This window comes from Rhinopithecus bieti, unplaced genomic scaffold (genome assembly GCF_001698545.2).
Source record: "Rhinopithecus bieti isolate Rb0 unplaced genomic scaffold, ASM169854v2 scaffold_16624, whole genome shotgun sequence".
NCBI lineage: Eukaryota > Metazoa > Chordata > Mammalia > Primates > Cercopithecidae > Rhinopithecus > Rhinopithecus bieti.
The window spans coordinates 43,150-67,813 of record NW_016808517.1 but is presented as its reverse complement, the minus strand read 5'-3'; the positions used below and the strand labels follow the sequence as shown (position 1 = coordinate 67,813).

General features: G+C 48.5%; 1 long non-coding RNA gene across 1 annotated transcript; it reads right to left on the bottom strand.

Annotated features, from left to right (window-relative positions):
- Positions 1 to 1,688: 1,688 nt before the first annotated feature.
- Positions 1,689 to 23,502, bottom strand: LOC108538623 (uncharacterized). Its single transcript, XR_001888136.1, has 8 exons — positions 23,363 to 23,502; positions 9,886 to 10,067; positions 5,748 to 6,053; positions 5,005 to 5,151; positions 4,321 to 4,529; positions 2,228 to 2,396; positions 1,919 to 2,030; positions 1,689 to 1,798 (listed from the first exon to the last, which is right to left on the bottom strand). It is a non-coding gene; the product is annotated as an uncharacterized LOC108538623 (long non-coding RNA).
- Between the last annotated feature and the right edge of the window lie 1,162 nt (positions 23,503 to 24,664).

Genomic DNA, 24,664 nt, shown 5'->3' with positions numbered 1-24,664 from the left:
TGGTTTCACTGCTCACTAACTTACAACCAACACAAAGCTCCAGATTCTGCATCTGGGAGCCTGATGGCAGGTGGGTGGGGGATGGGAAAGGGGCTCTAGTGAGTGTGGCCAGAACGAGCTCTTCTTCACTGTCCAGAGCTTCTCTCTTCAACCATCCAGCCCCAGAACAACCCGGGCTGCCCATGCCCGCAGCAGGGTGCAGCTGGCTGCAGCCCCAGCCTCAAAGCGCTGCTCCTCAACTGTGCTCCACGAAGGCGTCCACCAGCTCCTGGCACAGGCAACAGAACCTATGCCTATGGGTGCAGGGGAAGCTGGCATGGGAGCACTCCTCTGGCAGCTCCTTGTGGGGCACAGGTAGGAAGCTGAGGTCGGCGCAGTGGGCTCAGCAGGTAGAGAACATAGCGGCACCTGTCGTTGCCAGTGACGCCCTTGCCCTCAACCGAGAAGAGGTCCACCTCCTCGTCACAGTGGTTGAGGGTGCAGTGGCGCAGGGTCTTCAGCAGCCAACTCGTGCTCTAGCAGATCCAGGCAACACGGGGGCCACACCATTGTCTTGCAAAGTCAGTGGAGCCACAGATGACACTCTGCTCCTGGTCCCACTCCAGAATGCCAGGGATGAGGACTGGAACCTGACCCAGTAGCCGCGGTCATCCACCTCTGCCGCGTCCAGTGTGTACAGACCCTCCATGTCCACTGCATTGTGCGAGTGCTAACCGTTCAGGTCATTGGTGAATGCTATGGAGGCTGCCACGTCCCCCGCAAAGTCCTTGTAGTGGCCACTAACAACAAAGCCCAGGCTGAAGATGACACCGCTCCACGTGAACATCTGCAGCTTGGTCTCACTGGGGCTGATGACCATGACGATGCCTCCCTGAATGACGCCCCATGTGGCTGCCACTCTGAAGTTGCTGTGTACCTGGGAGGGACCAAGGCTGGGAGGGCGATAGGCCACGCCCACAAAAGCCTCAGGCTACATCCACCTGGCCCAGTTCACCAACATGGGGGAGGCCAGTTTCCCTCACGTCCCTACTGTACACAAGAAACATTCCAGCAGGAGACAGGTGGGCCTGAGGCTGTGAGGCTCTCACTCACCCACCAGGGGCTTCGGAACCTTGAACATGGCTTTTTCTTGAAGCAGCTGCTCAGGTTGGTTCTTGTTGGGCAGGTCCCTCATCATCTGCAGCTCCTCGTTCCAGTACTGAGGCTGCAGAGGGACCAGGGAGGGAGACATGGGCTCAGCCTGTACACTGAAACCTGCCCTGGGAAGTCCCTTCTCCTCTCTCCCCAGAGGCAGCCCCAGACTTCCCAATGAACAGACCCGTGGGGAGCCTCAGGGAAGTGCACAGAACCCCACCTGGCACCCAGGAAGGAAGGCGGTTCCCAGTGAGGACCGGGACAGGTCACAGGCCCCTGTGCAGGAATGTGCTCCTCACAGCCCAGCCCCGAGGTGCAGGCGCCTCTCCACACATGCAGTCCACAGTGTACTCCGTCACAGGGGCCATCCAGCTGCACACCTGGAATGAGGTGGCCCCTTCTCGAATGGGCAGTACTGGACCCCATGGGAGGCAGGGGAAAGGCAGATGGGGCCGCCCACCAATCTCAGGGCCCTGCCACAGGCTCCTTCTTCATTGAGGCCCTCACCTGCTCCAGGTTTTCCTGGACCTGAGATGCTGCCCTGAAAGGCGAGTCAGAAGCACATGGGCGCCGCTTCCAGGGCCACTCTCACCAGAGCTGGCTCACAGCTCCCTAGAGGGAGACCTGGAGTCTCTTGCAGTTCCCAGGGGGCAGGGGCCAGCTGCTGAAGGCAAGCACTTTCAGGGGTCGCAGGAATGGCCAAGCATGAATGGGCCAGGCCTCCTGGTGTGTGGCCCTCCACCCACCCAGGGACCCTCTTCCTTGCTCCTCCCTGGAGTCCTACCTTTTAGTTACCGTTCTGGGGCTACAGTGGCTGTTCCAGGTTTCCGAGTAGGATATGCTTGGGTGGTGTGCAGTCGGTGGGGTCCATCTCCAAGCCTTTCTGCTCCTGCTGCCTGTGAGACCCGAGGCTGGTGGTCAGCACACGAGCACCTAGGGCCAGCTGCCTCTAAATGTGGCCCTGGTCTGGGTTCCTCAGGCCCAGGCTCCTCCAGGTGGAAAGGCCTGGCCTTGAGCCCCTTCGTCAGCCTCTGACCTCCTTGCTCCCTGCCCCTCTGCCCCTGCCCAATCTCTGGCCCCAATGCCTCCGCACCTCCCAGGCCACTGTCAGTGAAGATGCTCAGGAAGGACAAGGAGCTGCATCACCTGGGTCCAGGCTCCTGAGCAGTCTCAGATGTGGCACTCATCACTGCAGGCCTCGTGCACTGTGCAGGGCTCTGTCAGGAACAGGAGAGGGGCAGGTGTTCCCAGGGCCCTGCATCCTGGAACAACCCAACCAGCTCAGAAAACAGTTGGCAAGAAAGCTTCATGGATGATTTTAGTTTTCAACTTTAGGCTTCCATTTTCAAATTCCGCTATGGACACATAAGCTATATTTTGGTTTCAATACACACGTGTTCGCACGCATGTACCTACACACACACACAAACACACACACACACCCTGGCTGGCTGAGGGCAAGAATCCTTGCTTGCAAAGAACCTCCTGCCAGTTGCTTCTGAAGCACACACAGGCCTTGGGGAGCCCACAAAGCCTCCTGCATTTTGTGCGCTAGTGTGTCGGGTGGGCAGGGCCTTCGGCGCTGCGGGGTCTCTGCAGCCTCGCCCAGCTCTCCTGGGGCAGCGTTCATGCAGGGGTGGCCTGAGAACTTTCTAGGGCTGCCAAATTCAACACCCCATCGAGTTTCATGGGATTTTAATGGTCATTGTTTTGGGGAGGGGAGAGGTTGTGATGAACTGTGGGCCCCTTGAGCTAAAGACCTTTTCCACAAATACTCTTAACAAGTAGTCAGGCCCCGGGAACCCGAGTGCTTCGCCCAGGGAACTTGAGTCTACAGAAGCTTTTATTTGGCAACCAAGCCAGGCTCACCACACCAGCCGATGGTGCTGCTTGGAGCCGACTTCCCCACTCAAGGACTGTAAAACTTTTCGTTTCTTTAGGAGACTAAGCGCTCATCTTTTCAAAATTTAATCGGGCTGATTCCAAGCCCTAGCTTCATACTGCCTGACTTTCTTTTCAGAATTTCAACTGTTTTTTCACCCCAGGCCATGAAGTTAGAGAGTGCAGGTATGATGCCCTGAAAAGCAGACCTGTGCTCCAGTCCCACCTCCACATGCTCGTCTGTGACATAGAGGCCCCAGCTGGTGCAGTGAAGTGTTGCCTGGCCCTGCTCACAGGGGCCCTCCCTGGGCAGGCAGCCCAACTTCCGGGCCAACCTTCCACCACGTGGAGCACCAAGCCCGCCTGCAGCCCTGCCGTGCTGCGCAGCTCTGAGAGGTGGTCCAGTGTGCTGCCACCCGGGTGCAGTGAGAAGTGATGCGGGGACATGGGTATTCATGGTCCATGAACACCTGGTGGATCTCCAGCACCATCTCCTGCGGGGACAGCCAGGGAGAAGGCCTGGACCACCCTGGTGAGAGGCCACATGGTAGGGAGCAGGGACATACCCCTTTCCCCAGCCCCAAACACCTGGGTCCTGAGAATAAATGTCTCAAATACTCAGTTTCCCACTTTTGAGCTTTTACATTCCAGGCCATCCATATACAGCCTGCCCATTGACACCTGTGTGCCCAAGTGCAGGGCAGAGCCTGGTCCCACTGACTCTTCCTGCAGCCTAAGAGCAACCCTCGAGCAGAGGCGAGGGAGTTGGAAGAAAGCAGGGAGGGAGAAAGACAGGCTTGCTCTTCCCCTTGCCTAGTGCCAAGCGCCGAGCACGCTAGGGGAAATGGCCTTTTCCTTCCTGAAGGGGTGTTCCAGGGCCCAAGCCTGTGAGCAGAGAGGACATGAGAGGGCCTTGCCCGGCTCCCCACCAAGTTACCAGCTTACAAGTCCTCTGGTTGGCTCTGTCCTTGGAGAACACCCAATACCACCCCCCCCGGCCCTGGTGACAGATGGTAAAGTCATGGCGCAGAGAGAGATGACTTGCCTGAGGGCACAGAGCAAGAGGCTAGGGTGTCCTGGGACCTGACACTACCCACCCGCTCCCACTCCTCTCCCTGAACAGGGCTGGTAGGCCCAGCTGGTAGCTGTTCTCTAGCAACAAGGCAGTAACTGAACCTGGACTCCATTCCTAGGTCCACCATGCTAGCATGGGGTCAGGAGGAGCTAGGGCAAAGCTGGGCTTTCCAGCCTCATCCTCCCCAGCAGGCTCAAGCCCTGGTCTCCAGCTCCACTCCTCCATCATACCTGCAGGGAGAAGAGCTAGATCTCGGGGCTGGGATCTCCACAGAAAAGCCCGAATCCTGAGTGGTGACTTCTATTTAGTGGTGTCATCTCCTGGCTTGGCCTTATCCAGCCTATGTTCCCAGGGTGGCTCAGCCTCCTCCTTCCTCTTTCACACTCCTTTTTCAGGCTCTCCAGGTGGTTCCCATTCAAGAACATGAGTGATGGTGGCTCTGGGGTGACAAGCAAGGCACTGAGTCAGATGGGCCTTGCTGGTGAGGGAGGACTGTCCGCCTCACACCACCTGGATGGGCACAAGTCATATGGAACTGTGTCCGCGTCCCCTCCCGAGCCTCGGCTCCACAGTCCCAGTTCACCCTTGGCGCACCTGCAGGCTGCCACCTTCTTCCTTCCACATCCCGTGTCTCCCTACTCGACTGCTCCTGGGCCAACCACAGTTTGGCCTCCACCTGAGCTCACTGTCCAAACCACTCTCCCCACATCACCAAGGCCACCCTCAGGGCCAACTCCCAGGGGCTTCTCCAGCCCAGGTGCATCCATCCACTCAGCAGCACCCAGGCCACTGCTCATTTCCTCTCCTCCTCCTCCCTGACCAATGCCACACCCTCGTCCCTCCCTCTCCAGCTCCATCGTCTTCCTCCAGTCCTGAGCTAGGTGTGTTGGGCTGCAGCCTCTCCTTATTCTCACCTCACCCTCTCCCATGGTTTCAAAGGTACTCCCATTTTCCAGCTCTCATAGCCAATCCTGGCTTCAATCAGGCTTTTCAGACCGAGTGGACAGCTGTCTCCTGGGCATCACATGTGGCTCTCCCTTCAGTATCATGGAAGACCCATCCTGCAGGGATGAAATTCTTCTTCCTCCACAAACTGGTCACTGCTCTGTGAAGGCCCCCCACCCTTTACCTACTCACCCACCCTCAATCTCCCACCTCCTGTTTCAAGAGTGCCACTTGCAACCCTTCTAAGAAGAGCACTGCTCACAAAACCAAGCTGCTTTGTTGTTGTTGTTGTTGTTGTTGTTGTTGTTTTTTCAGATGGAGTAGTCTTGCTCTGTTTCCTAGGCTGGAGTGTAGTGGTGCGATCTCCGCTCACTGAAACCTCCACCTCCTGGGTTCAACAGATTTTCCTGTCTCAGCCTCCCAAGTAGCTGGGATAGGCGCGGCCACCATGCCTGGCTAGTTTTTGTTTTTGTAGAGAGGGGGTTTTGCCATGTTGGCCAGGCTGGTCTTGAACTCCTGACCTCAGGTGATCCGCCTGCCTTGGCCTCCCAAAGTGGTGGGATCACAGGCGTGAGCCACTGCACCCAGCCAAAATCAAGCTTCTTAAGCCAGTGCTCTCAGGTATCTGCCTAAAGGCAACCCCAGCTCCTGCTGGCTCTTCCACTGCCTATATTCCCCAAACCAGAGAGGACTGACAACACCCGAAACCTACCCTTCCACCTTTGTGCTTTTCCATGCTGCCCCTGTCGGGTAAACACTGACTCATCCTTCAAGGCCTTGGTGAACGTGTCTACAGGTAGACTATTGCTGCCCACCTGCCACCCACCAGCTGCCCATCCTCCTTCCCAGAGATCAGTGAATGAGGGATGTGGAGCCCCAGGAGGAGGGAACGACTTCTTCCGATCTGTCCACAGCCTTGACCTCCAAAGTTTAGATGTGGATGGAGTAGAATAAAGGTAAACTTCTTTTTTTGCAGTTTGGCTTTGGCCCTAATGGTCAGGTTGCATCTGCTTGAAATCTACAATAAAGAGCAAATAGTTGATAACATTGTGAATTGCAGAGGGGAAGCTGACAGTTGAGAATCAGGGGAAGGAAGTGAAAATTTAGAATTTTACTGCAAGCCTTAGAAGAATTAGGTTGGGGGAACACGGTGGTGGATTTGAGACCCTGCTTGCCATACATTTGGAAAATGCAGCGAAAATCAGTCCCCCTGTGGAGTGTTAAAATAATTAAATGGGAGACAATTGACTGAAGTGGATTTAGGGCCCTGGGTTTCTACCTAAGAAAACCAAAACGTAACTCATGCATTTCTTAGAAATAATTTAAAGGAAAACAAAACAGTCTTAACCAACCACAAACTACCGATTAACCTTTGATTACATAATCAGGGAATTTCCGCCTGGACAGCTCAAATAAAGGGACTACATAACTGTAGCCAATTACTGAATTGGCTTTGCCTCCTCATGCATCTTATAAAACCCTTTCGTTCAAGCCCCTCCGGTGGACCCCAAACCACAATCCATGGTTGTGGCTTCCTGATTCACGAGTCCTTATTTGCTCAAATAAAACCGTTAACTTTTAACCAAACTTCAGTTTAATTTTTAACACAAGAAAGAAAGGACTAGGGACCCCATGGACCACAGCTCCTCCCACGCCCGAACCCTGCACCCCAAGCCTGGGTTCGCCCTTAAAGACCCTTCCTTCGTCACCGCACAACGTGGGTAGACTCGGGGCTGAGGGCGCGGAACTGCCTGGGGAGGGCTCCGGGCAGGGCCGAGGTTGCCGCGCAGGGACGTGACGGGACGGGAAGCCCGGGGTCCCAGCTGCCGGCCCTGCTGCACCGTGCGACCGAGGAGACTCCGGGCCCCGACTCTGGAGCCGCCAGTGGGGAGGCCCGGTCCCCGCCGATTCCCGCCTGCCCTCTGCCGCGTCTCGGGAAGCTCGGCCCCGCAGACTCAACATCTCGCGGCTTCAGGAGTCTCCCATAAGGTATCCTCTCTAGGGACCTTCCAGTATCTGCAGGTCACAGGACTAAGGAGGCTGCGGAACGAAGGAGGAAGAGCAGCGGAGGCAGACCAAGCAGGGAAGCACACCTGGCCGAGGAAAAAGCCAGCACAGACCAAAGGAAGTGACCCCCTTTTTCGGCTGTGTGCCTGATTGGACAGGCTCGACCACGGTGCCGCTGATTGGATAGGGCTCCAGGCTCCGCCCCCTTGCCCCCGAGTGACGGGAGATGCGATCACAGGTGTGGCTGAATGATGCCTGAATGAATGACTGTTGTTGTCTGCAGCCCTTTCAAGGCAGGGCTGACTCCCTGTGCTGGGACCTGGGGCTGCCCAGGGCATTGGCATTTAACCGTGCCCATAAGGTTATATCAATTTATGAGTAATATATGTAATATTTAAAATTGGAAATTATATAATAATGATTCTTTTAAAATTTCAGATTTCATAAACTTCATGGCCTCTGGTCCCTTGAGGAGAGAGCATGAGATTTGAAAAGAGATGGAGTCCTCTAAGTCAGAAATGTCCGATAGGAATAAAACGTGAGCCGCATGTGTCATTTACAGTAGTCTGGTGGCATCATGAAAGGAAAACAGGTGAAATTGATGGTGATACTTTAACCCAATATATTCAAAATATTATCATGTAAATATGTGAGCAATATGAAATTATTAATGAAGGTGTTTGGGGTACTCAATTTTTTTAAGTGACTCTGTATTTAAACTTCTAGCACCTTTCAATTCCAACCAGCTCTATCCAAAGAGCTCAGCAACCCCACGTGGGCAGCGGCTGACGCATTCAAGAGCCACTCTGAGGGCCCTCCATCTAACCTCAGGGAAGTCGAGGGCCTGGACCCCCTTTCCTGCCAGAGGTGAGGGAACACCCTCATCCTACCCATCTCTCTACTCGCGCCCAAGGGGGGAGAGGCAGTGCCCAGTGAGAGAGCCAGGGCTACAGGAAGGAGGTGTCCACAGGTCGACCACTGCTGCCCACCTTTGTTGGGCAGGGCTCCCTCACCCTTCCAAAGGTCAGACAGTGAACAAAGAGTGTCGGGCTTCAGGAAGCGGAAACCCCATCTTCAGATCTGTCCAGAGCCTTGACCTCCAAAGTTTGGATGTGGAGGGAATAAAGGCAAACTTTTTGTTATGCAATTTGCCCTTGGCCCTGATGGTTAGGCTATGGCCGGCTATGAGTGTGGGGACTGTGTGAGTTTAAGCACCAAGCATGTCAACATGCATTTCTATGTAATTTATCCCTATCTGACAAGAGGCCCCCCTTTAAATAAAGGGAAAAGGAAATCAATACCTTATACAGTGCCTTCTGTTTGCCGGGTAACAACAAGTAGTAACCAACCTGTCATTTGAATCCTGGCATCCTGACTGCATGGGTGTATGTATCAGTTAGCTAACGCTGCATAATAAACCACCCTAAACCTTATTAGCTCATAATTGGGATGGTCAGTCTTTAGGCTGGACTCAACTGGGCCATTTTTCTGCTCTCTGCTGGGCTGCTTCAGGCATGTGTGGTCAGCTGCTGGTTGACTAAGTGGCTCTGCTTCTGGGTGTGGGCTGGCTGTCAGCTGGGGCACCTTGGTTTTCCTCCCCAATGGGATATCATCCTCTAGCAGGCTAATGTGTGCTTGTTGTCATGGAGATGGCAGGATTATAAAAGAAAAAGAAGCATTCAAGGCCTTTTGTCCCTAGACCCCAAACTTTCACACTGCCATATTCACAGCTTTCTATTGCCCAGAGTAAATAAGGCCAGCCCAGATCCAAGCATCAGGAAACAGATTCTGCCTGTCTGTTGGAGGCTGTAAAAGGCATATTCGCAAAGGGCATGGAAAGCAAGAGGGGACTGCAGAATTGCTGCAATTTTGGCAATCAGTATCATTCCGCCTTTTCTTACAACAAGGTTTTATAAGCTGTTCCAAGTCAAGAAAACTTATCCAAAGCGCTAGCAGCTATTAAGTGGCTGGACTGGGAACTCAGGATCAACTTTGGCCTGACTCCAAAGCCCCATGTACGCTCCATAGACCCTTACAACTCAAGCAGCCTTCCCTAAGGCCTTTAGAATCCTGAAGACTGAGCTCTTCTGGCAATAGAATCAAAGGTTGCTTTTGAGATGCTCATCCTTCTAGTAAGGAGCTGCTTCACAATTAGGAGTAATCCCCACCAGAGAAGAATGCTTCTGAAATGTCTTGGAAACATTTAGAATAATTTGGGAAAATGGCTGATGGCTGAGTTTAAAAAATCAAGGCATAACTTTTTCATTTCTTATCATAAGAGAGCTCTGAAAGCACATATAATGGACTGAACAGGTGTGGAAATTATTTTCATCCCCATTCGTTATTTGTAGGCTGTTTATGATTTTTAACACAGACTAAACTAAACTACTGTTCCTGAAACAACGTTTTACACTGAAAGCAAGAGACACAAAGGTAGATCTGCTGAGAACACAGTTCCTCCTGCCTCAATTTAGTCAAACTGCTGAGTACATCTTAAAGTCAGCCTTTGATTTCTAACAAGTTAAGTTATTTGTGAAGACCCCAATCAGATCATATGACTGCTTCAGCTACTTCATCATCCCAGAAGGTTGACCAGACAGATCGAAGCTCTAGGGGTGGAGTGGTGAGAGGACCCGCACTAGCAGGTGGGCAGCCTTAGGTCCATAGGTGAGAATCATTCATTAGGTGGGGTGGTTTGGGGTCCTGACATTTATGAGACAATTAACATCTATATTACTAAAAGTAAACTATAGAATATTACAAATAATAAATCTACATATAAATTGAACATGTCAGCAATTACAATTGTTATTCATCATTATTCTAAGTGTGATCATTATTACCATGAGTAGAAATAGTGGTTGTGATTGTTGTTGTTGCTGCTGCTGCTGTTGCTGTAGGAATTGTGATAAAAACACCAAGTAAGGCTCTGCTGCCTCCTCCACCTGAGGCATCGGGGGCTGCTGGCTCACTAGTTTCATGCACACTCTGGATGTCTTTCATGAAGCTGCAGCTGAAGAGCCTGCTATGGCAGAGAAAGAGCCTGAGTCAAGGCCAAGGGCAGAATCCTATGAATTTGAAGGTGGTGGGGAGGATGGTCCTGGGGTGCAGTTGATGGTGAAGAGGTGCACACCACTTAGTGAATGAGTGGAAGCCTTTGGTGAAAGGCAGAGTTTGTCCATGACACAGATCAGATTGCACTTTGGGGCCAATCAGTGAAACAGACGCATCTGCAGAACTGGAAATGGAGGACAAAGATTCAGTTGATGTGTTCCAGAAGCAGACGGGAGTGTCTACTGAGAACACACTCACTGTTTTACCCCAGAACTCTGTTCCTACAGACCAAGCAGATATTCTCATGTGGAAAACTGTAATGTGGTTCCACCACGTCTGACTGGTCCAGTATCCCTTTCTCTATTCTTCACTTCCTCCTTCCTCATTCCTTTACTGTACAGAAATTATCAAGTGCAGCTGCACAAGCATATGGATGATTTTGTTTGCTTACTTGTTTGATTGCACTGAATCACCAGTGGCTTGTGTTGAGTGATTTCCAGTGGATACAAGGCGAGGGAAAACACTGATTCCAATTAAACAAAACATTGTTCAATTGGAGAATTTTATTTTAAAAATATTCCATTGTGAAACTAAAGACGATTTCATAACTTTTTAAAATTTAGCTGTTACACCTAGGGCAAATCTGTCCTTACACAGGACTAAGTGACACTTACAAGAACAGAATGAATCCCAGATATGTTCCTTTTCAAATTCAGCATATGGTTGTTTAAATACACATCTCATGTAAAATAAAATATATATATATATTTTAAAATGTATATAAATAGAAACATGAAGTTTCTCTAGCCACCAAGTAAGTTGGTTGGACTGAAAATGAGAAAGAAGGGGTTTCTGTCTGCATTTGAAGTCCTCTCAGGAAGCAGGGAACTGTCCACACCCTCTGAAGCTAGCCCCATCTTCTTCTGCCTGGGGCGGGGTACCCTGTGAGATTCCCATGTCCTGGCCCAGCAGGTATATGGAGTTGGGAGGTTGTCTGTCTTACACACAGGCAGACATCTCTGGTCCAAGTCCCTCTGGAAGGTCTTCCCAGAGTCCCCATAAGCTGCTAGAGTGACATCCTTCCAGAAAAGTTATACAGATGAATTGTTCTTGGGCGTCAGTCCATGGGTGATACCAAGCCACACTGTGCCCTGGTTAGAGGGCAACCCATCTAATGCAACTGCAAACTACAGTAAAGTTCTTTTTTTCTTTTCTGAGACAGAGTCTTGCTCCACTGCCCAGGCTAGAGTGCAGTGGCATGATCTCAGTTCACTGCAACCTCCACTTCCCGGGTTTAAGCCATTCTCCTGCCTCAGCTTCCCAAGTAGCTGGGATTATGGGCACCCACCATGATGCCCAGCTAATTTTTGTATTTTTAGTAGAGATGGGGTTTTGCCATGTTGGCTGGGCTGGTCTTGAACTCCTGACCTCAGGTGATCCTCCCACCTCGGCCTCCCAAAGTGCTGGGATTATAGGCCTGAGCCACTGTGCCTGGCCCAAACTACAGTAAAGCTCTATCTGCTGACAAAATTTTAGAGCCAGGAAATGAGACGTCCTCTTTATGCTTCGAAGGAAAGGAGAACAGGCTAGAAGTGGTTGGTGCATGTGTTCATGATTGCCATTGTCAGGGTGAGCTGAGAAGTGTGTGAGTTCAGAAAAGGACTGTGCTACATGACAAGCTGGAGGGGGTGTGACAGGGGAAGACTATAAACAAAACGTGTAAAGTAAAATGGAAGTTCCACTCATGGAAACATAGAACATTCTTTCCTCACAGTGAAGAAAACAGAAAGAAAAAAGAAACCTGAAAACTGGCTTTATTTCAAGAAAAACAAAATCTATAATCAAGCCCTAATTATGCTGTGGAAGGCATATCTCTGCTTTCATGCAATGATTGGATGAAACCTGCTATGAGTACATCATCCCAGCTGGCTACAGCAAGCTTGTCCAACCCACAGCCCATGGGCTGCATGGGACCCAGGATGGCTTGGAATGTAGCCCAACACAAATTCATAAACTTTCTTAAAACATGATTTTTTTTTTTTGCTCTTTTTATTTTTAGCTCATTAGCTATCATCAGTGTTAGTATATTTTATATGTGGTCCAAGACAATTCTTCTTCTTCCAGTGTGGCCCAGGGAAGTCAAAAGATTAGACACCCCTGTGCTACAGGGTTCTAGAAAAATAAGTGATATGGTTTGGTTCTGTGTCCCTACCCAAATCTCATTTCGAATTGTAATCCTCACTTGTCAAGGGAAGGACCTGGTGGGAGGTGATTGGATCATGGGGGCATTTTCCTCCATGCTGTTCTCATGATAGTGAGTGAGTTCTCACGAGAGTTGATAGTTTGAAAGTGTGGTGCCTCCCGTGTCTCTGGCGAGATACAATGAATTTCTCTGAGTTTCTCTTCAAAAATTTAGTGGCTAACTTCCTTGTCTCTGATTCTCAAACTCAACTTTCCTGTTCCTTCTTGCCCCTGGTTACTGTAAAACAGCCTACCCCTTTACCAAGTCAGCTCTAATCAATAACTCACATCTGTTCCCTTGGTTACCTGCACCCATTGTTCCCCCGAAACTGCACGTCTCACACACTCCACCTCTGTACCTCACGTCCCCTTCTCTTCTATATTTAGAAAAATATGTACAAGTAGCCAATCAGGTCAGCTCAGTTTGTGCGATCCGACCCCAGCCCATGGAGGAGGGACACAGAAGTAGGGATTATATTAAAGATACAAAAACCCCGTAGTCTCCTTTGTTCCCTGTGCTCTTGCGATCTTGATTGATGCAAGCGGCACCTGTCTGCAGAAGTAAATTGCTTTGCTAAGAGAATTAAACTTTTGCCTGAGTCTGGTTTTACTTCATGGCACCAAACATTCATTCCTGGAGCATTTTATATCCAACAATTCTGGGGGCTCATCTGGGATCCTCGTTCTCCTTCGAGAAGCTGTCTTCGGTCACTCTACCCAGGGAGACGCATCCCACTGTCCTGTTGCGGTGGCCTCAGGGACGGGAGATCAAGACCCATCCATTGTGATGAAAAAACCTGAACTCTCAGCCACGTGGGGAAGAAAGGCTTGCAATACCGTAGCGACCAGGTAAACTCTGTGCCAAGGTAGGAAATGTCGCAGGGGTGATAAAGTACTTCCTTGGTGGTCGGGGGTGGGGTCGGGGCATTCTGGAGGTTGAAAGAGCGTGAATGGTAACAAGCACTGCTGCTGTGCGGAATGAGTCCAATCTGCGGTTCCGTGGTCACCTCATGCTGCTTAGGGTGGCTCTTCGGAGGTCCAGTCAGGGCTTTATACTGACCCGCCATCAATGCTAAGAGGGATCTGAAATATTCCCGCGAGGGAAGCGGCCAGAGTGAGGAAAGTGAAAGAAGGATGCAAGGAGCCTCCAGCAGGTGGAGCTAAAGGATAGGCGAATTGAACTTTAACAAAGTTTCTAGTGAAGGATAGGCAAGAGACCGCCTAATATGAGGGGCTGAGCCACAAGGAACACCGCAAATAGGCAAGAGATCCCTAATATGAGGGATTGAGCCACAGCAAGTCCCCGCTAGGCAAGAGATTCCTAATATGAGGGATTGAGCCTAGCCAGGACCCAATATGGGAAATATTACAAGCAAAAAAGATAAAGTTAGAAACAAAGATATCTCCCCGATAGTCCCCTAGGTCTCATGTTAAACACTGGAAAGATAATGAAAAGACTAAACATAAGAAAAAGCAACAAATGATAAAATATTGCTGTTTCATTTGGAGTCAAGAACCAATCCTTGAACCCTTAGTTTTCTGGCCAGAATTTGGGTCAAATGAGGAATGGAATTGTGAACTTCTAATAGAAAATGTTGCTAGTAGACCCGCCTCCTGAGAGGAAATAGATTATGCCCTATGTTGGTGGCAAGGACTTGTCCTTTCCCCTCCTCCAAGAATTGAAAGGAGCAAGTCAAAAACTAATATTTGGAGGAAAGGTAGTTGTACACACACCCCATTAAAATAGAACTATCTTAAATGAAAAAAAACAGTGAAGGAAGGGGCTGGCTCGGGGGATCCTAGCAAAAAGAACAGCACACAGGATCCCCTAGACCATCCCCCACCTAATACACCCAGTTCTTCCCCTCAGGCAGCCTAAGTCCCCACCCCTTGAAAGGACTCCAAGCTCCTAAGTTTCCAGGTGGCTTTTGTCCAACTGACAACATCAAGGATTGGCTGCAACATGTTGTCAGCATCTTCCAGGTTCCCAGCACCGTATTAATGGCAACTCTGTGGGACACGCGTGTCGGGCCCCTGACTGTGCCCCAAGCAGATAATCTTTCAGCTGATATATCCACTAGCATTTACTGTGGTCAGGCCAGTGTTAAAAGCGAAAATATCCACTAGAAAAAAACTTTGATTCTTTAAAGTCACTTATATTAAAATATGCCACCAGAAAAGAATTACATATGTATAAGCATGAGGCTACTCTGTTAAAAAAGATGGTTTACATTAAGGGAGGAGACCACCCCTTATATCATCTTATGCCCAATTTCTGCCTCCAAAGAGAGGAGAAGTAAAAACTAAAAGGCAGAAATGAAATCCACAGGCAGACAGCCCAGCGCCGCACCCTGGGCCTGGTAGTTAAAGATCGACCCCTGACCTAATCGGTTGTTATCTACAGGTTACAGACATTGTATAGAAAAGCACTGTGAAAATCCCTATCTTGTTTTGTTCTGATCTAATTACCCGTGCATGCAGCCCCCAGTCACGTAACCCCTGCTTGCCCAATCAATCACGACCCTCTCACATGCACCCCCTTAGAGTCGTGAGCCCTTAAAAGGGACAGGAATTGCTCACTTGGGGAGTTCGGCTCTTGAGACAGGAGTCTTGCCGATGTCCCCGGCCGAATAAACCCCTTCCTTCTTTAACTTGGTGTCTGAGGAGTTTTGTCTGTGGCTTGTCCTGCTAAAACATTAACTACTGATAATTCAGTTAACCTAGCAAGTTTCTTGATGAGAGATCCAAATCTAAAAAGAAAGCACACATGTTTAGATTTAACTAATTACCATACAAACGTCTGACCAAACTTAAGAGAAACCACCTTCGAAAGTGATTAAGAGAAAAAGGACGCAACCGGTGTTCAGTAATTAATAAAGAAGTTCCTAGAGAAATAAAGTAAAAAAATTGTTCAAGCCTGTAATCCCAGCACTTTGGGAGGCCGAGACAGGCGGATCACAAGGTCAGGAGATCGAGACCATCCTGGCTAACACGGTGAAACCCCATCTCTACTAAAATACAAAAAACTAGCCGGGCGAGGTGGCGGGCGCCTGTAGTCCCAGCTACTCGGGAGGCTGAGGCAGGAGAATGGCGTAAACCTGGGAGGCGGAGCTTGCAGTGAGCTGAGATCCGGCCACTGCACTCCAGCCTGGGCAACAGAGCGAGACTCCATCTTAAAAAAAAAAAAAATAAAATAAAAAAATTGTTTAATAATTAGTGTTCCCAAATTTGTAAGCTGTTTGCACTTAGTCAAGCTTTAAAGTACCTGCAGAAGAACCATCTATACTAATCTATACTGATTCTAAATACACCTTTACAGTAGCTCACATGTTTAGAAAATTTCAAACTGAATTAATAGTAAAAGTCAAAGCCTTGTTCAGGAGGAGTTAATCACCCAAGTGTTAAACAACCTTCAGTTGCCAGAAAAGGAAAAAAACAGCTACTGTCCATATCCCCAGGCACCAAAAAAGCCTGTTTTTCAACAGTTAAGAAAATAACCTACCAAATCAGATAAGCCAAACTGGCTGCCATTTCTCCTGTAGGTGCTAAAAGGGAACTCAGAGAACTGCTATTCAAACCTCTTACAAAGGAAGTCCTATCCTACCCATTAGAGGACCCATTAAAGACCCCAAGACATGTATAGCACAAAGTTTATATGTGTATAGGAATTTATACCTTTAGCCAAACAAGTCTAGAGACTTGGTTGCCATAAATCAAATGTCTTCTGTCTTCCTAGTACCCTAGTAAGAATCCAAACTACCTCTCAAAACAATCCCCTGCCAACATTCCTATATACTTGGTTTATCTTCCACCTTCTCTTCCCTCAGAACTCAAAATTTTCCAGCACAGGCGCTGCTCCTAGAGTTCCTAGTACATCAACACCAGCCTAAGGAGCTGGCCTAATACTTCCCACCACTGAAACTGCAGTCCAGACAGCAGAGAAAGGATGGACCTATCACACCTGAGTCAAGAAAGCACCACTACCCTTGAAGTCTTGGGCCATTATTCCAGGGGAAAACTCCCTCAAACTAAAGCTAAGAAAAATTGAACTCTCTTCCATCTATTCTATTAGTCTTCCTTCTTTTCCCCTTCCAATGCTGACCACTTTGTCATTAATGTAACTAAATCAAGCTCACTCCAAGTTATCACATTTAATGCTTGTCTAGTCATACCCCGTAGAGTTCTCCAAAGTCAGAGGCAGCTCTCAGCCTCAGAAAGGTATCTCTGCCCCTTTAAGGTGAAAGGCTGTCCCTACCAAGACTCTTGTTCCTTAACAAATGTAGGAAAACAAGTCTGTCATAGCTGAAATAATGTCCTATGGACAACCAGATATCAAGGCTGGACCTCATCAGTGGGTGGTTGTATATCCTTAAAACCATACATTCATTTCACTAAAGAGAGCACCTCCCCCGATTGCCAGTATAACCAATGTAATGCTGTACAAATTTCTGTTCTCATTCCCACCTCTACTGACCCTAAACCTACTTTAAGTTGCTTCTATGGCATAGGAGTCAACTTGGCTGGGACAGACCTCATAGGGTCTTAGAAATGCATTTTATTAATCCTTCATTCTCTTCACCCCTTCCTTCTCTTTTCCTTTTGAGCTTTCTTCTAATCAGACTGCCATCTCTTCTATACCTAATGATAATACTAAAGTAGATATTGTAGAAGTAGATGATCTAAGGCAAACTTTAGCAACTGAAACAAGATATCAAGCTGTAAATGCCTGCTTGGAATGGATCAAATATTTTGTCTGCACATTAAATAAAAGCAATTGTTATTCTTGTGCACAAGGCTGGCCAGAAGCCCAGATCATTCCCTTTCCACTCAGAGAGTCTCCCAGTCGACTAGGCATGGGCTGTATGGTAGCTGTCTTTCAGGATTCTACAGCTTGGGGCAACAAATCATGCCAAGCTCTCTCTCAACTATATCCCAAAGTCCAACACCCAGCAGGTCAGCCCCTGAGGGCCATTCAGCTTCTGTTTCCCCATGTCAATTTCACCTCATGTCTGTCACCACAGGGGGAGAATTTGGCATTCATTGGAAGCTTAACAGGATGCAGTGAGCTTAAGCCTTTCCAAGAGCTTACCCATCAGTCTGCTCTTAGTCATCCTTGAGCAGATGTATGATGATATTGTGGTGGACCCTTACTGGACACTCTGCCAGGTAACTAGAGCAGTACTTGCGCTCTTGTCCAATTAGCTATCCCTTTCACCCTGGGATTTCATCAACCAGAAAAAGAAAAACCACAATACCAAAAAAATAAGAAAAGCCTCTTATGGGTCTTTTGACTCTCAAGTTTACATAGACATCATTAGAGTCCCACAAATAGTGCCTAAAGGTTCACAGCCTGTGACCAAATAGCTGCAAGATTTAAATCCATATTTTCTCAAGTAACTATTAATAAAAATGTAACTTGGATAAATTACATCTATTAGAATCAGCAACTGTTTATTAATTACACCAAGCATGCTACCAAATGAATAGTTAATCAATTAGGGCCTAGCCAAATGACTTGAGAAAATAGAATAGCTCGGGACATGTTATTACCCAAAAAAGGTGGGGTTTGCATTATAATTAAAACCCAGTGTTCACTTTGGGAGGCCGAGGTGGGCAGATCACGAGGTCAGGAGATGGAGACCATCCTGGCTAACATGGTGAAACCTCGTCTCTACTAAAAACACAAAAAATTAGCTAGGCATTGTGGTGGATGCCTGTAGTCCCAGCTACTCAGGAGGCTGAGGCAGGAGAATGGCGTCAACCCGGGGGGGCGGAGTTTGCAGTAAACCGAGATTGCGCTACTGCAGTCCAGCCTGGGCAACAGAGCAAGACTCCGTCTCAAAAAACAAACAAACAAACAAAAAACAAACCAATGTTGCACCTTTATCCCAAACAACACTGCCCCCAGTGGGAGCATAATAAAGGCCTTACAAAGACTTACCGCTTTATCTAATGAATTAGCTAAAAACTCTGGAGTCAATGACCTTATTTCAGGATGGCTAGGAAGTAGTTTGGTAAACAGAAAGGAATCATGGCCTCAATTATTATTTCTCTTGCAATCGTAATAGGTATACTCATTCTTGTTAGGTGATGTGACATACTATGCATCCGTGGGCTAATACAAAAGATTGTACAAACATCACTTACTAAAGCCTCACTTAGTTCTCCTCCACCTTATTCAAGTAAGCTTTTCCTTTTAGAAGGTCAAATCGAATGGCAAAGCCAAGACTTGTTAAAAAAGTTTTAAGAGAAAAATCATAAGAAAATTTAAAAGGGAGGAATTGCGAAATGCAATGAATTTCTCTAAGTTTCTTTTCAAAAATTTAGCTGCTAACTTCCTTGTCTTTTGTTCTTAAACTCAACTTCCCTGTTTCTCCTTGCCTCTAGTTACTGTATAACAACCTACCCCTTTCCTGTAAGCTCTAATCAGTAACTCACCTCTGTTTCCTTGGTTACCTGCACCCATTGTTCCTACGAAACTGCACGTCTCACACACTCCATTTCTGTACCTCATGTCCCCTCTTCTTCTATATTTAGAAAAATATGTACAAGTAGCCAATCAGATCAGCTCAGTTTGTGCAATCTGACCCCAGCCCATCAGGGAGGGACACAGAAGTTGGGATTGTGTTAAAGATACAAAAACCCCCAGTCGCCTTTGTTCCCTGTGCGCTTGTGATCTTGATTGATGCAAGTGGCGCCCTTCTGCAGAAGTAAATTGCCTTGCTAAGAGAATTAAACTTTTGCCTGAGTGCTGGTTTTACTTCATGGCACCGAGCATTTATTCCTGGAGCATTTTATATTCAACACTCTCCTGCTGCCTTATGAAAAAGGTGCTTACTTCTCCTTTACCTTCCGCCATGATTGTAAGTTTCCTGAGGCCTCCCCAGGAAACAATTAATTGAACTGAGTCAACTAAACCTCTTTTATTTATAAATTACCCAGTCTCAGGTAGTATCTTTGTAACAGTGTGGAAATGGACTAATACAATAAGAAAAAATATGTAGTGTGTGCTCTTGCCAGGCATATGAAACTCAATTTCCATGTATTACCATGAGAAGAAAACAAATTAACCAGATTGAATCGGGGATGGGACTGATCACTCCTGGGATGAAATACACTCAAATAGATTAAAATGTTGCTTGCAATGTGTGTGTGTGTGTGTGTATGTGTGTATGTGTAGTGTGTATGTGCGAGCTTGCGTGTAGTTTCTGCGTCCGTGTGTGTAGTGTGTATGTAGTGTGTGTGTAGTTTGTGTGGTGTGTGTGATGTGTGTACTGTGGTGTGTATGTGGTGGTTGTGGTGTGTGTGTGTGTATAAGGTATGTTTAGTGTAGGGGTGTGTGCTGTGTGTGCATATGTGTGTGGTGTGTGTGGGTTTTTGTGTGTGTGGTGTGTGTGGTGTGAGTGCATGTGTGTATGTGGTGTGCATGTGTGTTTGTGTGCATGTATGTGTGTGTTGTGTTTGTGTGCATATGTGTGTAGTGTGTGTGCATGTGTGTGTGGTGTGTGGTTTGTGTGGAGGGTGTGTGGGGGGTGTGCATGCGTGTGTGTGGGGTGTGTATGGTGTTTGTGTATGTGTAACATGTGTGTATGGTGTTTGTATATGTGTAATGTGTGTGCATGTGTGTACTGTGGTGTGTTTGCCACTGAGTACCAGAAACGCTGCCTGCTTGACCTAAAGAAAATGCTCTGAGTTTTTTAAAAAAGTACACCCTATGGAATCCAGAATCCTCCCACCTAGTAGGTGGCTCTTCAACCTCAGGTTTCAGTCTCAGCTCCTTTGAGAGCAGCCACGCAGCAGACCAAGTGCAGTGGGTGGGGAACTTGGTGGGAGACGTCAAGGTTTTTCTAGAGGGCCAGGCCCTAATTTAGGGAGAATTCTGTGAAAGAACGCGTTCCCACCCACAGCCAGGAGCTAAGTCCTCATTTGGGCTCCAAAGGCAAAGTGATAGCTTCTCACCCCTCTGCTTTCTTCCTCACGCTGAAGGTGATCACCAGCTGGTGGCTGAAGATCAAAGATAAATATCACTAGATGGAACAGGCTGTCTTTTCTTTTCAATTGAAAAAATTATTGTATATTTATGGGATACAATGTGATGTTTGATGTATGTATACATTATGGAAAGATTCAGTCAAGTCATTTAACATAGCCATCCACTCACCAATTTAGCATCTTTTTTGTTGTGAGAATATTAAACATTTAATATTGTAATTTTGAAATGTACAGTTCATTATTAACTGTGTTCACCATGCAGTGCAATAGAACACATTTATTCCTCCAGTCCAAATAAAAGTTTGTACCCTTCCATAAATGTCTTTTTCCATATTCCTCCCATCCCCCTGACCCAGCCTCTGGTTGCCACCTTTCTAGTCTCTATTTACTGCTTATGTGAGATCAACCTTTTCGATTCTACATATAGGTGAGATTAGACAGTATTTGTCTTTCTGTGACTGTTTTACTTCACTTAGCAGAATATCCTCTGGTTAAATCCAAGTTATCACAAATGACATAATTTTCCTCTTTTTTTAAGGCTAAATAGTTCTCCATTGTGTATATACATCACATTTTCTTTCTTTCTTTCTTTCTTTCTTTCTTTCTTTCTTTCTTTCTTTCTTTCTTTCTTTTTGTTTTGAGACAGGGTCTTGCTCTGTTGCATAGGCTGGAGTGCAATAGCGCGATATTGGCTCACTGCAACCTCCTCCTCCTGGGTTCAAGTGATTCTCCTGCCTCAGCCTCCTGCTCCCAAGTAGCTGGGATTACAGGTGCCCACCACCTGTAAAATGGCTGTAAAATACAGCCAATTTTGTATTTTAGTAGAGGCAGGTATGTTGGCCAGGTTGGTCCTGAACTCCTTACTTCAAGCCATCCACCTGCCTTGGTCTCCCAAAGTGTGAGATTACAGGCATGAGTCCTGGCCCACATTTTCTTTATTCATTCATCCATTGTCACTTGGGTTCCTTCCATATCTTGATTATTGTCAGTAATGCCAAAATAACCATGAGGGTAAGTATCTCTCTTCAGTAAACTAATTTAAATTCTTTTTGATAAATACCCAAAAGTGGAATTGCTAGCTCATAGGACACTTTTATTTCTAGCTTTTTGAAGAACATCTATACCGTTTTCAGAATGGCTGTACTACTTTACACTCCCACCAACAGGGTAAAAAGGTTTCCTTTTCTCCATATCCTTGGCAACACTTGAAATCATTAGTCTTTTTGATAAGAGCCATTCTAACAGGCCTGAGGTGATATAATTAACATTGCTTTCCTTTTTTCTCAATTAGATGGTCAAAATTTTGTATTTAATGTCTTTAAATGGCCTCATGCCTGTCATCCCAGAAGTTTGGGAGGCCGAGGTGGGCGGATCACCTGAGGTCAGGAGTTCAAGACCAGCCTGACCAACATGTTGAAACCCTGTCTCTACTAAAAATACAAAATTACTTGGGCGTGGTGGCATTCACCTGTAATCTCAGCTACTCGGGAGGCTGAGGCAGGAGAATCACTTGAACCAGGGATGGGGAGGTTGCAGTGAGCCGAGATTGTGCCACTTCACTCCAGCCTGGGCAATAAGAGGGAAACTCTGTTTCAAAAAAAAAAAAAAAAAAAAGCCTCAAACTCCCACTCAAAATAGTTTATCATGGCATTAGCATAATTTCAGACTACTCATCAGAATGATAAAGTCCCACGTGAGATGAGCTGGAGTGGGAAGGGCAGGGAGAAAGCTGCAGCCAGAACAGACAAAGGAGAAGGGCTGGGATACTTGTGGAGCTGGTGGTGAAACTTGTGAATGTTAGGCAGGAATCTAGACCCAACATGGCGGTATCACCTGGCATGGCAGGACCTTTGTTAGGTCTTCCCGCAGGCCCTTTGTTAGGACTTCTGTTCCTTCACTTCCTGCTAAGACTCTCAGCATGCAAAAAAAGCCTGCGCCCGCCAGAGAACCCCCGCTCTGGGCAAGCTCCTGGACACGTCATTCCCCAGAAATCGAAACCTAACTCAGGAAAACTGAAACCTACAAACCCCGCCTACCTCGCCCTATAAAAGGCCCCTGATACCTGCCCCCAATGCGACTTCCTCGTCCATCCCCCTAGAGGACCAGTGAACCTCACCCCCGAGATCAATAAAGGCTACCTTTGTTCTCATCTGCCTGGTGTCTTCTTGCTTGGCTCCCCATTTACATTACATTGGTGCCGAAAACCCAGGAGGAGACCCCTCCCCTGACCCCCGCAGGTCTGGGTAGGCTCTCCTTTCCTCTGAGCAGGGACCTCCTCTCCGTGCCAGGAGCGGTTTCACCAAAATCAGGACTTGATTCGATCACTGCTGGGTAAGTTTTCCCCCGTCCTGCAGGCCCCGGGAATCCCTGCCCGAAATGCGCGGGCCTCAGGGCTTCCCCCGTCCGTCGCTTGTGACCCTGGCACTGGGGACTAGGAGACGTCTGACCTCCCCGGAAGCCACCGTACCCCACACTCCGCATGGCAGTGGGAGGACACTCCCGTTGCCTCCAGACTGCTTGCCTCAGGACCATGGGGGCTGCCCAGTCCAAACCAGACCCCAAATCCCCTCTGGGGTGCCTCTTGGCTAATTTCCAGACTTTAGGTCTCAGCCAAGATCTGAAATGAAAGCGGCTTATTTTCTTCTGTACAGTGGCATGACCGCAGTATAAATTGGATAATCAGTCTCAGTGGCCTGCAGAGGGCACTCTAGACTTCAACATTCTCATGGATCTGACCACTTCTGCAAGAGACTAGACAAATGGTCCGAGGTACCCTGTGTTCAGGCCTTTTGGGACTTGCGTTCCCGCCCGGATGTCTGTGCCCGATGTTCATTGGCCCAGGTCTTGCTCGTGAAATCTACTTCCTCAAGCAAGGAGAAGGACGATTCTTCCTCTTTCTCTGAGCCTCCTGATACTCTTTCCCTGCCCCCCCTTTGGTTCCCGGCTCAACCTCCCCCTTACCCTGACCCATCGTTGTCTCTGTCTTCGTCAACACCACCCCTTCCCTACACCCTTCCTGTGTCCCCGCCAAACCTGACGGACACTGTCTCTCCTGCCTCCTCCTCCTCCTCGCTGGTCTCAGCCCATACTTGGTCCAGGACCGACCTCCTGTGCCCCTTGCGGGAAGTGGCAGGCGCCGAAGGAGTGGTCTGGGTCCATGTGCCGTTTTGCTGGCAGACCTGTGATTGAAAAGCATGTAGGCTCTTTCTTGGCTAACCCCACTCTGTATATCAAAGAGTTCAGATACCTATGCCAGGCGTATGACCTCACCTGGCATCATCTCCATGTCGTTATGACCTCAACCCTGTCCCCTGAGGAACAGGAGGTATCCTAGCGGCAGCCAGGCAGCATGTTGACCAGGTTCATTTAACTGACCCCCCCATGCCAGTAGGCACCGAGGTGGTGCCCTTGGCCAAGGCCAGCTAGGACCACCAGGTTGGGCAGGCAGGCCGCCAACGCCGAGACATGATGGTACAGTGCCTTCTTGCCGGCATGCAGGCAGCCTCCAATAAGTCGGTCAACTTTAATAAATTAAAGGAGGTAGTCCAAGACTCAGATGAAAATCTGGCCATTTTTCTTAACTGACTGACTGAGGCACTCACTCAGTACATCCGCTTTGACCCTGCCTCCCCCGCAGGAGGAACCATCTTGGCTATGTACTTTATTTCTCAGTCCGTTCCGGATATCCGGAAAAAATTTGAAAAGGTGGAGGACGGCCCTCAAACTACCATCTAGGATTTAGTCAAACTGGCCTTCAAGGTCTACAATTCCAGGGAGGAAGCAGCTGAGGCCCAGCGACAGGCCAGGCTACAACAGAAGGTACAACTCCAAACCCAGGCCTTGGTAGAAGCCCTGAGGCCATCTGGCTCCAGGAGCTCTCAGAGAAGAGGTACTCCCCAAGCGCCACTTGGTGCCTGTTTCAAATGTGGCAACGAAGGCCACTGGGCCAAGCAGTGCCCCAACCCTCAGGAGCCAACTCGCCCCTGTCCGAGCTGTCGGCAGATAGGCCATTGGAAGTCAGACTGCCCCAACCTGAAGACGGTCGCTACGCCTCCACGTGACAACCCTCCTCCAGGTACTAGAGGCGTCTTCCAGCTCCTCAACACCGACGAAGATTGAAGAGGCTCAGACTCGGGAACCCCTCTTACTGTCACCGAGACCAGGGTTATGCTCCAGGTAGCGGATAAGTCCATATCCTTCCTTATGGATACGAGGGCTACCTACTCTGTTTTGCCTTCCTTCAGTGGCCCCAGCCATCCCTCCGCTGTCACGGTCATGGGAATTGATGGCACTCCCTCCACCTACCGCCAGACTCCTCCTCTGTCTTGCCGCCTG